At 40.1% G+C, this 14,481-nt stretch overlaps 1 long non-coding RNA gene across 1 annotated transcript in view; it reads right to left on the bottom strand.

Annotated features, from left to right (window-relative positions):
* Positions 1-14,481, bottom strand: part of LOC148217149 (uncharacterized) — a 41,686-nt gene that overhangs the window by 13,745 nt on the left and 13,460 nt on the right. The window lies entirely within an intron of this gene.

Below are 14,481 nucleotides of genomic sequence, written 5' to 3'. Positions count from 1 at the left end.
AGTGCTGTTCTGATACTGGGAGATTTGTTTTCTAAAACAAATATTTTCCTTCCTTGTCATGGTCTTCTATCAGCCCTGAGGAGAGCTCAAAAGAGCAATTCCTATTATATGGTCCACAAGATTTCAAACAGTGGCCCAAAGTTCACTTCATGGTTCTGGTGAAACTTGTTTCATTTGCTGGAAGTGGAGTTGCACCTGTCCACTGCTTAGTATTTTCAGTCCAATTACCATACTGACTGGCCTAACACTATGCTGGAGTCCTTCCTAAGTGCTATGCCAGTTACTTACTATTGGGTTATGCTGACGCCTTTGGCAAAATTTGGGTACCATTCCCAGCATTCATTTTCTCGGCATACCCCCTTCTATGGAAATTGTAAGTTGCATTTTTAGTTGGTCTCCAATCACAGTACCTTCTCCTCTGAACCTGTGGTCAACCAATTACTGCATGAACTCCAAGCTGTTCAAATGATTCTTAAAAAATACCTATGAAAGATGGGACATGAAAACAAGAGCCAGTTGCAGCAAACCAGCCTTCTCAATCATTGCCAGCCCTCTGAATATTCAAGCTCCAGTTCCTTTTTTTAATCCAGATTCCACAACCACCTTCTAGTTCTAGTTCTAGACTGTCCAGCACATCCAACTCTGTAATGAGCACCATTAGTATGGAACAACAGACAGATGAAATATGAGATACAACAGAGTTTAGATTCTTGATTCTACAGGGGGTAGGGTGGGGACCTTACAGTGCTTCATCAACTAGAAAGTCTATGGGCCAGAAGAGAGATCCTAAAGAAAACCGATGACATCATGTTTAATTTCTTAGTTCTATCAGAACTCCCCAGACAAACTAAGACCCCAGAAAAGTGGAAGGGGCACTGTGAAGAGTGGAGTAAAGTCAGGGCTATACCATCTTACTCAGAAAATGATCAGGCAAGGAATCTGGTATTTCAGATACCAAGAAACCAAGGCCCAGTAATAGCTCTAAAATGCCAGAAGCAGGTTTCACTATGCCTGACTTTGATGCTGAAGATTCAGATCTGGAATTAGAGACAAGGGATTGCAGGCTGCTCAGTGAGAACGCACAAGACAGGGGTAGAGAGACAGAAGCTAGTCTGGCAAAAGAGTAGCTGCCTCTCAAGGTAGACTGATAATGACAAAATCAAGGCTATAAATCTTCAATTGCTCTTAAATGAGGAGCACAAGAGACTGATATATTTAAGACTTTTTAGAAGGCTTATGCCTCACTGGAACTTTGTTGTTTATTTTAGTGATAGCCCATTCTTGGTACTAAGAATCTCTTGTCTGGTTTCTATGATTCCTTGAAATTCTCAGCTGGACTTGTACCACAGCCTGCATCTCACCCCTTGGAACCCTGATGACGGACAGCCTGTTGGAATTCTGGATAGTGTTTTTGCTTAACCTTGTAAAATTGACTATGGACTGATTTATAGTTTTATGACCCCCCTCAGCTAATATGAGAATTGATATATAGCTCCTCTGTTTAATTTTCCAACAGCATCTTGTTAAGCTGTGAAATCAGGCAGGGAGATTGCAAGACGGTAGTATGAGCAGTTCACCAGAATTCCTGGTTTGTCCCAATTATCTACCACAAGATGCAGGCACTTTGGATTTGTACTTGAATGGCTACAAAGCCTGGAGAGAGAAAGAACATCCCTATAAAATACAAAAATTCTCTCTCTCTCCAAATGCCTAGGAGAATACAGGTGGAAGAGATTAACAACCTTCAGCTCTCTGACCCAGGTTTTGATTATACACACCAAGATGACCTTTTCATCCTCAATCAAATCATGGACAAGAGAGATCTTATTATTTGGGACTCTCCCAATAGAAATCATACTTCCTGACAGCAGATATTATGAGATACACTCACTTGGTTTATGTATTGTGCTAAGCCAAGGATTGTTCAACCATGGTTTATTGAATGAATAACTAACTGGTTTGCATGACCTAGTAAGCTATAAATCATGGTTTACAAATCCCAATGTGTGGGGTCACACATTGCATTAAGCCAAAATCAGACAAACAACCTCATGGTTTGTTGCCATGGTTGGTTTCATAGGTTATACTATTTTTTTAACCAGAATTAGTTTAACATATGTGACATGTTTGACACATAATGCTAAGACACTTAATAGTTTGATTTCATAATATCATAGTTTTATATCAACAAACCATATTATTGCTTAGCATTATACATGAACTAGATCCTTGCCCTGATCTTAAAAATAATGTACAGATACCAAACTAGTAGTCACTGATAGCTTTCTCCATGAATATGTCTCTAATCTCCTTTGCTACATGTTATAGTAAATTCCATGTGTTAATTTTGCACTCTGCCAAGGAATAGCTTCAGATTTAGAAGAAATTGTTACAACTGATATAGGAACAAAAGGGTTAACCCACAGTCCTGATGCTGATTCCTCCCCCCACCCCCACCCCGGTTGCTTTGGGTTTATTTGGCATTATGCGTAATATGACATAATTTTGTCATATAATATTATACTGTCCTTTAGATTGCTGTGCTTCTATTTATGTATAATAGAGGGTTTTCAGTACTGTATGGTTGTTTTTTTCATGCTGTTCTGAAGCTCCTCTGGGCCCATAGGCAAAAAGTGGGGTACAAATAATAGATTAGACTAATTAAAGAGCTGAACTATGTCATTGCTTAAATTGCTTAAATTACAGACTGGAGAGAATATTAAACCCTCTTATTTTTTAGAAGGCTCCTGCAGCAACAGGCAAAATAATTTGGCTAAGATTGCAGATTCCCAGCCAAAACAGCAAATGATAGAGTGATGGGAATTGTTATCCAAAACTTCTACAGCAAATATGATGTATACATTTTCCTCACTTTTTATCCCCTACCCCTCCTATGACTTTTTCTAAATGTTTTCACTCCGGGAAAATATCATTCATTTATTTTAATATGAAAATCTTTACATCCTAAACAAAACTATGCAGTGCTGAGGAAAGTCTGGGAGACCTGAAGCAGGATGAAACAGAGCAAGCAAGAAAGGAAATGAAGTAATACTGGATAGTAGGAGGCCTGTTCCAGTGAGCTGATCACAAAGGGATCTGGGATGATAGAAAGAATTTACAGAAATAAGGCCATGCAGACCCACATTCTACTTGCTCTTGAGGCTCACTAATTTATATTGGGCCAGCCATGATTTCTCTGCAAAAGCTATATTAGAAAGCCTCGTGGGGACAAAATAGATGGTGGCCAGAGGTCTACAAATACTGTGAGCTCCTTACAGAAAGATAAGCTATAAATATCATAACATTAATTTAACTGGAAGACAAGAGGATCTGCTCTGGCTTTATAATATGTGTACAGTTTGCATCTACCACCTTCTGTAAAGGGCTGAGGCATAAATGGTTGCTATCAGACTGTGGCAAAAATCCACATGAGCCCTAGATGGCAACAAACAAGAAAAAAAGAAAAGAAAAAAATTGGTTGTCTGGATTATTTTTAGCCCTGAGGTTGGAGGCCTACTTCACATTCCCCCCATAAAAAATCAGTGCAATTTCCATGTTGAAAACCTAGTAGCCCTATCACCTTTTTCCTAAACTACTAAAAACTAAACTAAAAAGCTTTATTGCAGTTATTAACCAGCACAATCCTAAATTACTTTTGCTGGGTTGAAAGTCTGTGAAGTCTTCCAGCCTCACATTGTTATCAACAGTGCTACAACAATTCTAGAGGGAAACTAAGTGTTACACCAATTTTTCTGCCTCCTATTGCTGGGTTCAGACAACACACTAAGCCATAGTGGTTTGTGTGATGTTAGCTCAGTATGTTGTATGAACCTGGCCATTGTGGAATATAAACCACAGTTTTAGACTTAGAGTGTTGTGCATGACCAGCCACAATTACATACTCAACAACTCACAGTTAAACTCGGTCATAATCTAGTGCATTACACCAACCGCAGGGAAGGGCCCATTTCATGGATGTTTTCTCTATTTAAAAATAAACAAAATTTCAATAAGTTCAAAAAGATGAGATCATATAAAGGAGGAGAAGATGGAAATCATATAAGAGAAAACAGAAGTGTCATATTCTACACATTTTTAAGTGTTGCTTTTAGAAAACCACTAAAAAGTTGTTGACTCCATTATTACATGTTATAAAGCAAAAGCCAACAGAAATAATTTAAGTAAAAGAAAGAATATTGCATTCAAATTATAAGTATGATGAAAAAACTGGGAAAATGTTAAATGTTTAGCTGCCTAGTGCTAGATGTCCTGGTACATAGTGAACCTAAAACATCAAAGTATGTTAACCCTCTTATAATCCATTTCAGACTAGGATTTAAACCCCAGAATGCTTCTAGGTGTGTTTTTCTATAGTGGAATTGAAAGACATACAGCGATGTTGTCATTTACCACAATATTTTTGTCCAGTCTTCCACCTTCCCTAAAAAGGGAAGGTGGTTGAGAAAGTGGTGGAGTTGCAGCTCCAGAGGATCCTGGATGAAATGGATTATCTGGACCCTTTTCAGTCAGGTTTCAGGCCTGGATTTGGGACAGAAATAGCATTGTTTGCACTCATGGATGATCTCTGGTGGGAGTGGGATGGAGGTAGTGCATCCATCCTTGCTCTTCTTGACCTCTCAGCAGCTTTTGATACCATCGACCATGGTATCCTTTTGGGTCAGCTCGGGGAGTTGGGGGTGGGTGGCACAGTCTTGTGCTGGTTCACCTCCTTCCTCCAGGGCCGATCCCAGTCGGTGTTGATAGGGAGCAAGAGGTCCAGCCTGTGGCCCCTCCTTTGTGGGGTGCCACAGGGTTTGGTACCTTTCCCATTCCTTTTTAACATCTACATGAAACCATTGGGTGAGATCATCCACCACCATGGGATGAGATATCATCAATATGCAGATGATACCCAGTTATACATCTCCATCCCAGGTGATCTGAGTGATGCTGTGACTACCCTTTTGCGGTGCCTGGAGGATGTGGGGGTCTGGATGGGGAACAACAGGCTTCAGCTGAACCCTGGTAAGATGGAGTGGCTGTGGGTTGGGGGCTCCTCTGTATCCGGAAGTTTACCATCTTTGGTTCTGGATGGGGTGGCACTACCCTAGACAGACCTAGTGCATAATTTGGGGGTCCTCCTGGACTCACGGCTCCTGCTCGAAGAGCAGGTGGCAGTTGTGGCCAGGAGGGCCTTTGTTCAACTACGTGTTGTACACCAGTTACGCCCTTTCCTGGATCAGGAGTCCCTCCAGTCAGTCACTCATGCCCTAGTCATCTCCCGTATAGAATACTGCAATGTGCTCTACATGGGGTTACCCTTGAAGAGTATCTGGAAGCTACAGCTGGTTCAAAATGTAGCCGCATGGGCAATTTTGGGTGCCCCAAAGATGGCACATGTTACACCTTTGCTGCGCGAGCTGCATTGGATCCCAGTTTGCTTCCGGGTCCAATTCAAGGTGTTGGTTATCACCTTTAAAGCCCTAGATGGCATGGGATCAGGTTACTTGAGGGACTGTCTCACTCCCATTATATTGACCCGTCCCACCTGGTCAAGCAGAGAGGGTATGCTGCAGACCCCATCGATCAAAGAATGTCGACTGGCGGGGCCCAGAAGGAGAGCCTTCTCTGCCATGGCCTGCGCCCTATGGAATACCCTTCCCTCAGAGGTGAGGCAGACCCCAACTCTCTAGTCCTTCTGGAAAGCAGTCAAGACCTGGCTCTGCCAGCTGGCATGGGGTGAAAAAAGGGGCAACCAACCCTGGGGGTGGCTAGCAACTTGAAGATGTTCCCATATGTTAATATCTTTTCGATCACCAGCATCTTGGAAGATATTATTATTCATGTATGTGTCTGGTTTTATTGTATTTTTATAGTTTTATTGTATTTTAATTAAAATTTATTTTTTTATTGTAAACCGCCCAGAGTCACTTCCTTGTGAGATGGGCAGTGTCTAAATTTGAAAAATAAATAAATATTTTCTTCCATCCTGATTCCTGTCTTCAAACCTATGCAAGAGCACTTTCTTTCCTATGTCCTGCCCTCTACTCTGCGTGTGCAAGTGAAACTCATATCTGCAACTATCATTATGGAATCTTAAAATCCCACCTTAAATTAAAAGCTTGCTTCTGATTTTAATTTCTTGAAATTATATCCTATCTTGACTTAAAATCCCAGAGAATTCTTTTCCTCCCTACCCAATAACTATTTCTAATCCCCAAAACTTCTCTACTTGAAAACACCACCCTCCCTTTCTGCTCAGTCTTACTTTGTCAGCGAGCACCGATGATCTCAGATGTATATTATGAATGTCAGTATTCATGGATGTATAATCCCAGTCGTTTGTCAGTATATATCAGATTATGAGCATCTGATTTTAAGAATCTCTTAATATTTACCAGAAAGTACAGTATCTGTAATCCTTTCTCTTGGTATTTTACCCAAAAAGTGTATACCTGCACTGTATTACAGATTGTATTACTTTTGCCATTCAAATTATATTCTTTCTTATCTAGCACTGTATAGGTTTGAATTTTAAGTATCTGAAGCAGTTGCCTTTGAATAAGACTTGACAGAATTTTTTCAGATGAGTCTTCCAGCTGCCAGATACTTCTAAGCCATGGGAGCTTCACCACAAATGGGAGGAAATACAGCCAAGGAGAACAGTAACCTGTTTACCGTACTGACAAAAGCTTCATTGTAGTCAGCATGGGAAAACATAAGTGGCCACATTCTGGTTTTGCAGGAAAGAAGGTTCACTCCAGTTCTTTAAAGTACATTCAAGCAACTTCACTTTGGGAGATGAAGCATGCTGTAATTGCAGTTTCTATTTTCAATGTTGAAGGAATACAGAACAGGAATCTGCTTTGTATCCAGGCAAACTATTAGCCAATGCTATTTTGCCTTTTCTAGGCTAAAATGTGGATGTCTTCTTTGTGATTCAGGGTGTTGTATGAACTTAGCCTGTGATGATAGCCATCTAGCCCTCCTTCAGCACCTATTAAGAAGAGTATCTGGTTGTAGTCTTTTCTACCACCTGGTGGCACTTTGTCAGAGTTGAAAGAAAGCCAGGAAACAGAGGTGTCTCCAGGGTATGGTCACACAAGTCAAGATGGTGACCACAGCAGTGAGATCAAAGCTCAGCCTGTTTTCTTATGTGTGTCATGTGTGTAACACACATAAAAAACAGGCCAAGCTTTGATTGCACTGTCAGAGCTGCCATCTTGACATTTTTTACCATACCCTGAAGACGCCACTGTCTGGAGAACAGGGATATCTGTCGGGGGGGAGGGTATAAAAAAGTGAAAATGGCAGTAATAACCATGTGATCAAAACCCCACTCCTCTTGAATTCCAGGAGAGGTATGGCAAACTGAAGATAGCTCCACAAAAGTAGAGCCAATGACCGTGGCAAAGACCAAAGAATCGGTGAGTAGACCAGTTCCTTGGAACCTCTCTGGATAAGGAGAGGACAGGAGATCACTCAGATGTGCTCCGGACAGCTGCTCCTTGCAAGGAGACTGCAGGACAGTGGTCTTTCACGGGTTTGAGCATTGGGAGATGAAGGGATTAGCCATCTTGCTCGTAACCATGGTGCAGCCTTTTAAAGGACACTAAGTTGGCAAACCTCACTGTCAGAAATTGCCTATTAACCATTTTAAAGCTATTAGAGACCTTCAGAATGACAAGTTTGAAAAATCTTCATTAGGTGAGTTTATCTTCAACTCTGAACAAAAAAAAATTAATTACAAGCTTAAGAACTTAAAGAATCTGAAATAAAAGCAAAAAGCTAAGTAAGAGTTTGATCTTAGAAAGTTATAAATGGACTAAGGGTCCAGATAAATTTGGAATATTGAAACTTTTACAATAAGACTTTGTACAATAAGAATTAATTATAAAGAACAAACAGCTTCTCATGGGAAATAGATCTGTTTTGATTTTGGAAGACATAACAGAGGTAAGTAATTTCATGATTTAAAAAGTAGACACTAGAGGGGACTAAAGATTTTAGGTAGAGGAAAAAACATGCAAGCTGATAAAATACAAAACGTTATAACAATGAAAATACTGAAGGAGACTTTTGAAGAATAGAGCCAGAAATTAGTAGCCACAATATCAACGATGTCAATAATGATGTCTGCTTCTATGGATAAACTATGTCCAAAAGATGTAGAACAAAGAACAAAGAAATGACAGATGTAGAACAAATTTTATTTGACAAGACAGAGAAGGTATCAAAAGTAGATTTACAACTGACAGGCCAAGAGAATGACTTGGAAAAGGATGTTTCACTGGATCTACAAAAGAAATTGGCTGATGTTTTAAAATTCAAAAGGGAAATACAAATGATAAACCAAGACAGTAACCTGGACAATTTATTCCTATTGAATTACAAAAGAGGTTTGTTAAAGCCTTGAAGAACTCTATGCAATAGGACAAAGAAGAAATGAAGAGAAATCAAATCCTACAGCAATATTTGAATGAACTAAAAATTAAGACTGTTAAAAGTAAAAGGAAGGAATATAAAGTTGGTTTATTTGATCAAGATTAAAACAAGGTACGTTGTTACTTCTGGCAACCATTTATGGACTTTATGCTGACACTAGGACTGAAAAGATTATTCTTTATGGATTTGTCTATTGATGAGGGATGAGATATGGGATGAAGAGATAATTATTTGTAACCTTAGAGGGGGTAAAGGGTTACTAACTTTTTTTATACTTGTGATAAAGATTGGGAGTCACTTCTTTATATATTTCTTTTCTCTTTATTATATTCTTCCTTTTTTCTTTCTTCTCTTTTTCTTGCACCTTTTATCCTATTTTCTTTTCTTTCTTTAAGTTTAATTTGTATTAGATTTTACTATTATAATCAAAATTCTTAATAAAATTATATATATATAAAAAGAAACCCCACTCCTCCTGACATGTATCATGTGCATGACATACATAAAAAGGGATAGGGATTTGATCACATACCTATGACTGCCATGTTTACTTTTTTAACATCCCAACAGAGGAATTTGCCAATCATCTTCCTTAACTTGTCCCACATTAAATCAGAAAGGGCAGCACCATTTACCAGCCTGACAACTGAGGGCTTTTTATACAGCAGCTCTAAGCTTGACTTCCTTGACTTCCTTGCATAAGCCAGTGGAAATGAAGCTGGGTTAAGAAATCCTTTCTGGGTGTCAATCTATTCCCTTTTTTGGTTTCAGTGATAGCCTGATGTTCTGTCTGGACTGTTCTTACCATGGGCCCTGACTGGTGGATTCCCCTGATGCTTTACCTGCCCCATCAGTGCCAAGAAAGCAAGTAGCAAGTCCTGTCCTTCCCGTGGCAGATCTTTGAGGACATGTGGTTTCCTCTGATAGACCTTGTGCGGCAATGCTCCTTGGTTGACATTCTTACATCCCTTCCCTTCTGATGCATCTACTAGTAGAACAGTTGAAAAGAAAAGAAAGGGCCACTTTGTTCACCATTCCTCCTGCCACTTGGGCTAGAAGGGGAAACAGGCAGCACTCTGGACAATTTTACCTGGTTAAAAAAAATAGTCTACCATTTCACCATTCCATGAGTGAACTTGTTAAAAAAACAGGCCCAGCCTTTCATCATTCCAGCAGCCCAACTCACTCTCTCTCGGTCTTTGGCTCCTTTTCCACCCAAACTCATAATTAATCACTGGGGATGCAAGCTCACTGCAAGCAGATGGCTGAGTGGAGCAGAAGTGAGGGGGAGAGAAGACAGGCACAGAAAAAACAGCTGAAAGACTCACCACCCCACTGGTGAAACAAAAAATTTATATATATAAAAGAGGTTTGGTGATTGAAGTCCCTTCAGAAAGGGGCAGGAAGCCTAGCAGTCCAGGACAGAGTGGTCATGGAGGACAGCGACAATGACCAAGTGGGGGTCTTTCCTGGCGCAGTAGGCAACTGGAGTGGAGATGCTGGCCTCTAGTGAAATGAAGCACTGTAGGTAACTGAACAACACCATTTGTACTAGCACAAGTAGAAACTACTTTTAATGTTCAATAGGAAAAGATGGGGGAGGTGACTTTCCTCGTGGGCTGCGGCTAGAGAGAGGACAATATTGTCCATTTCTGCTCTTGGGAAATGGTTAGTGGCCTGTATTCATACTGGTGCAACCAGATCATACAGTCAAGCCCTGTGACCTGTTTCTTCACACAGGAAAGGGAAGGAGAGCTAGAAGAGGTGGAGAGCAGCTAGTCGTGATACCCAGGGAAGCTACCAGCCTCTCTCAGGGCTCCACTTCCAGCATTTGTTGCTGCTGCTGTTGCTGAGACAACGGACTCAAGAATGGCAGCAGAAGAGGTGCTATCAGCCACAGTGGCATCAGCTATTGTCTTGCTTGCTCATTCCTTCCTTCTGCGCTGCTTTTCTGCTATGGGTTCTCTTGGCCTCTGGACAAAGATTGCTAGGCTGCAAAAACCTAGAAGACCACTCTTTGGCTGCAAAGAAACACAGAAAACGCATGCTCTTTGCTCCCTTCTCATGGTCATATGGACATCTGCAGCCATAGTGCAAGAGCTCTATCTGGCCTGATCAGGTTTGCTGAAGGCATACGCAAAGAGTGGGCAGCAACATGGCCCTTGTGTCTGCAGACCCCAAAGCAGTTGCCTTTATATCATTGGGCTTAATGTATAGTGCAGATATGGCCTTTACCAAAAAATGGCATGGTGGAAATAACCAATCCTAGGTTTACCATGCATAGAATCGTAGGCATCTAGAGGCCCTTCAGACTTTTGTTGCTCAGATGTGGTTCCTCTATCTTATTCCTCACATCTGGTATTCAGATACATATCACTTTTGAGATATGACCTAAAGTTGTTGTTGATACAACAAACAATTCACAGTACTACTTCCAATAACTCTTTTACCAAAAACAGCTCAGCCTTGTCAGGGAAATCAAGGAAAGTGTGTTGTCAGCCATTTGTTTCTAAAAATCTATTTGTGGTGAGAATTCATTAAAAGAAATACAGAAGGTTTCTAGGCCCCTGCCTCTTTTAATCTAGCAGCAAAAGCTCTTTGTTTCAACAGCACAGTCCACTAGGGCCTCTTCATGAATACCACCATCAATGGTTTTCTGAATGGGGGTAATCCTAGGATTATACTCCCTGCCAGAATCCTCTAGCAAAGAAACAAACAAATCTGCAGGGAAATAATTAATTCTCACAATATTTCTCTGATTATATACAGAATACATAATAAACTTGATGTAGTATAAATTAAGCCTGTTTCTGGGGAAAAGAAATCTTATAGTCTCTTTTAGGTTTGAGAATTAAAAGTGGCTGTTCCCATGCCTCTAAGTCCAACATGGTTTGTTCTGTTTCCATGTAGGCAAATGCTTGCTGCCATTTGGTAAAAGTTTCATTTTATCAGGTTGTATGGAGTCTGCTACAGCAGTCTTCCCCAACATGGTGTTGTCCAAATGTCAGAGAACATAACTTCCGGCACATCTGGATAGCATCAGTTTGGGAAAGGCTATATTCTTTCTGTAAGCCAGATCTCCCCTCCTGAAGTCCAGCTCCGTGGTCTCTCTGGGCAATGTTGTAACTCACCTTAGAACAAATATAATACTGCAAACTTGCTTTGCTTAACAAGCAATGGATTGTCTAAAATAGAAGCCTTAAGCGGTAGCACCAATAAAAAGCAGTTACCTGCTTTTGTTCTGTAAAACTGATTTTCAACAATGTGTATAGCTATATTGGCTAATGTTCATCTTTATCAGCATTTAATTTCCGTAACAAAATAAACTTTTCAATTCTGACTGGAACTAGTTTGAAATATACAACCAGAAATACCATATATTTTATTGCTGTAACAGTTTTTATTCACTAATTAGATATGCAACCTGCAAATGAATCCCTAGGTCTGTTTTGTTTCATTCACTGCACTGGAAGAAATGTTGGAATGGTAAACAACAAAAATAGTTTTGTGCAAAAAAGATCTTGTAATCTGCAGGTAAAGAATGGTTGACTGTTATGCCTGCCCCTTTGATCACCTTATTGGATTCTAATGACTACAATCTCAGTCTCGCTGTTAAACATGCATTGCTCCAAATACACAGGATAGAGTTTCCTCTCTAGTAAATCCTGTTTGCCAAGATCTAAGATTTCTCTCCAGTTTGTAATTTTTTGTCCTAACAAAGACAGTCTTCTCTAGCCTGTTGTCTTCCAAATGTGTGGGAGAACAATGCCCATAATCCTCAGAGGACAATGCCCATAATCCTCAGCAAACACAGCCAATGTGAAGAACAACACATTAGGAAATAGTAAATGGTTTATGCTATCATTTATGCCATGAACCTGTTACTTGGAGTAATCCAAAGCAGTAATGCATACCTGCCAACTGCCTTGGTTTGGGAGGGACAATCCCAGCTTTTGGTAGGGTATCTTGCCTGAAAAAGGTCCTTGGCCAGGAGCATTACAGCAGGAGGAGGAACTAGTGGCACCATTGTAGTAGCAGAAGAAATGGGACTAGTGCCTGCTGCAACTTCCTCAGTGAAGTGATGTCCCGCCCCTGCCTCCAATCATCTTCTTAGGGGAAATTGCCACTCACTCTGATGCCAGATTAAGTTAGGAAGAACTGGAGAGACAGACAGAATGGCCAGCAGAATACATTTTCGAATGGTGTGGCATAAGATGCTAGAAAGTCAGCTGCAGTCCAAATTTTGATGGGTGGTGGTATAGTCAATAACCTTCCTCTGGGTAGAATTTGAGTTTCCAATCTTGCTTATTATCCCACTCCTGGGCTTTTATGAGTTTTTATTTTCAATTTTTTATTGTTGCACTATGCCTAAACAAAAATCCAAGCAAATTTGTGTTACTGCATTTAGTAAACTAAACAAGCATTTAGTTCCTTTTTTTCTGCAGAGACCAAAAGTTTTATCTCAAGTAAAATATAGGTGTATCTGTTATGAAACATGCGCCAGGACTGTAAAGATTGCACACATGCTTGTGGTGGGAATTCATGATTCAGAGAGGCATATAGGTACTGTCAAACCTAGCAAAAATGTGGAAAGTCAAGGGATTTTAAATCTCCCCAAGTGCTGATGAATCCTTGATCCAATCTACACAACCTAATGATAGAGTAGTAAACACACAGCTACTCTTCCAAGGTATTTTTTTTTAAGGCTGCAGCACAATTTATTTGCAGTGAGTTATATTTTCAGTAGGCAGCTAGTTTTTACTCATTATTTGACTATATTCTTGGTTTGGGCTTGGGGGAAGACTGTTCTCACAATGGCAAATTCTGCTTCCATCTCAGTTACAAATATCCTATTTCTATCGGATCTATCCCTCCAGGTTAAATATATATGAAATTTTATACGCTATGCACAGCAAGACACATTGAATTAAGCATATCCATATTTCTCATTCTGACATGTTAGTAACTATAGCAGTAGTTTTGCTAACTGATTTGATTTTTCTCTCTTATCTCTTCTTGATCTCCATATACTTCATTGATCCCAAGGATAAAATGAAACGTTGTTTGTTTACAGTGTTATTTAGAAATAAATTCATTCTTTGGAATTCATTTAAAAATAACTACCTCCATGTCCGTTTTCTTGTAACTAAAGAAATAATAACTTTTGAATACTCATAAAAACTACCAGACCTTTCTTTAGGCCTGAGCAAGGGAAGATTATAGAAGAGTTGATACTAATTTGTCCATCCTTCCCATGACTTCTCCCTCTTCCACAACTATAACCTTTTCAAATTAGAATCTCAGGTTTGGTTGCATGTTTTGATCACACAGACAATAGTTTCCTACAAGCAGCTTGTGCTTGATTTGCTCTGAATCAGGGCAAAGAAGGAAGAGTAGACTGGCTGAATCTAACACTGAGCTTAGGTAGTATTTCCCAACTCTCAAATAGCAGACCAGAGATTTTGCAAACTCATTATATCCCAGCAGCCAGGGTCTCCTGAAGGCTAGTTGCAGAACTGAAGAAATAAGCAATGCTGCACAGACGCCTGCGTTTCAAGGAAAGTTGCACAGATTATTTCCCTCACATCTTATTGCTGGGACTAAGTGTTTAAAGCTGGTGAAGTGAGGTTAAGAAATTTTTAAAGCAAGCAACTGACCAGAGTGAGAATAAAGGAAAAAGATATTGCCTAATCAGACCAAATGGGTATCTAGATCAGTGTTTCTCATGCTGGCTGGAGAATTCTGGGAGCTGAAGTCCACACATCTTAAAGTTGCTGAGGTTGAGAAACACTGATCTAGAGCAATATTTTGCCTCTCCCAATAACCAGACAAGACCTTCTAAGAAGCCCAGAAACAAGGCTGAAGACATCAGTATTCCCACTCCCTTGCTCCCCAGCACCTGATGGCCTATTGTAGACTTCCTCTGAGTCTGAAGTTTCCCCACCACAAATACTTATGCATGCCAGCTAATCATTTGCCCACAGTCCATTTAAAGGTATGTAAGCTACTAGCCACCATCAGAAATGGAACTGGCAA

This window comes from Python bivittatus, unplaced genomic scaffold (assembly GCF_059951505.1).
Source record: "Python bivittatus isolate LINGU-HERP-01145 unplaced genomic scaffold, Pbiv_v1 ctg000020_np1212, whole genome shotgun sequence".
Lineage (NCBI taxonomy): Eukaryota > Metazoa > Chordata > Lepidosauria > Squamata > Pythonidae > Python > Python bivittatus.
This window is presented reverse-complemented; position numbering and strand designations above follow the sequence as displayed.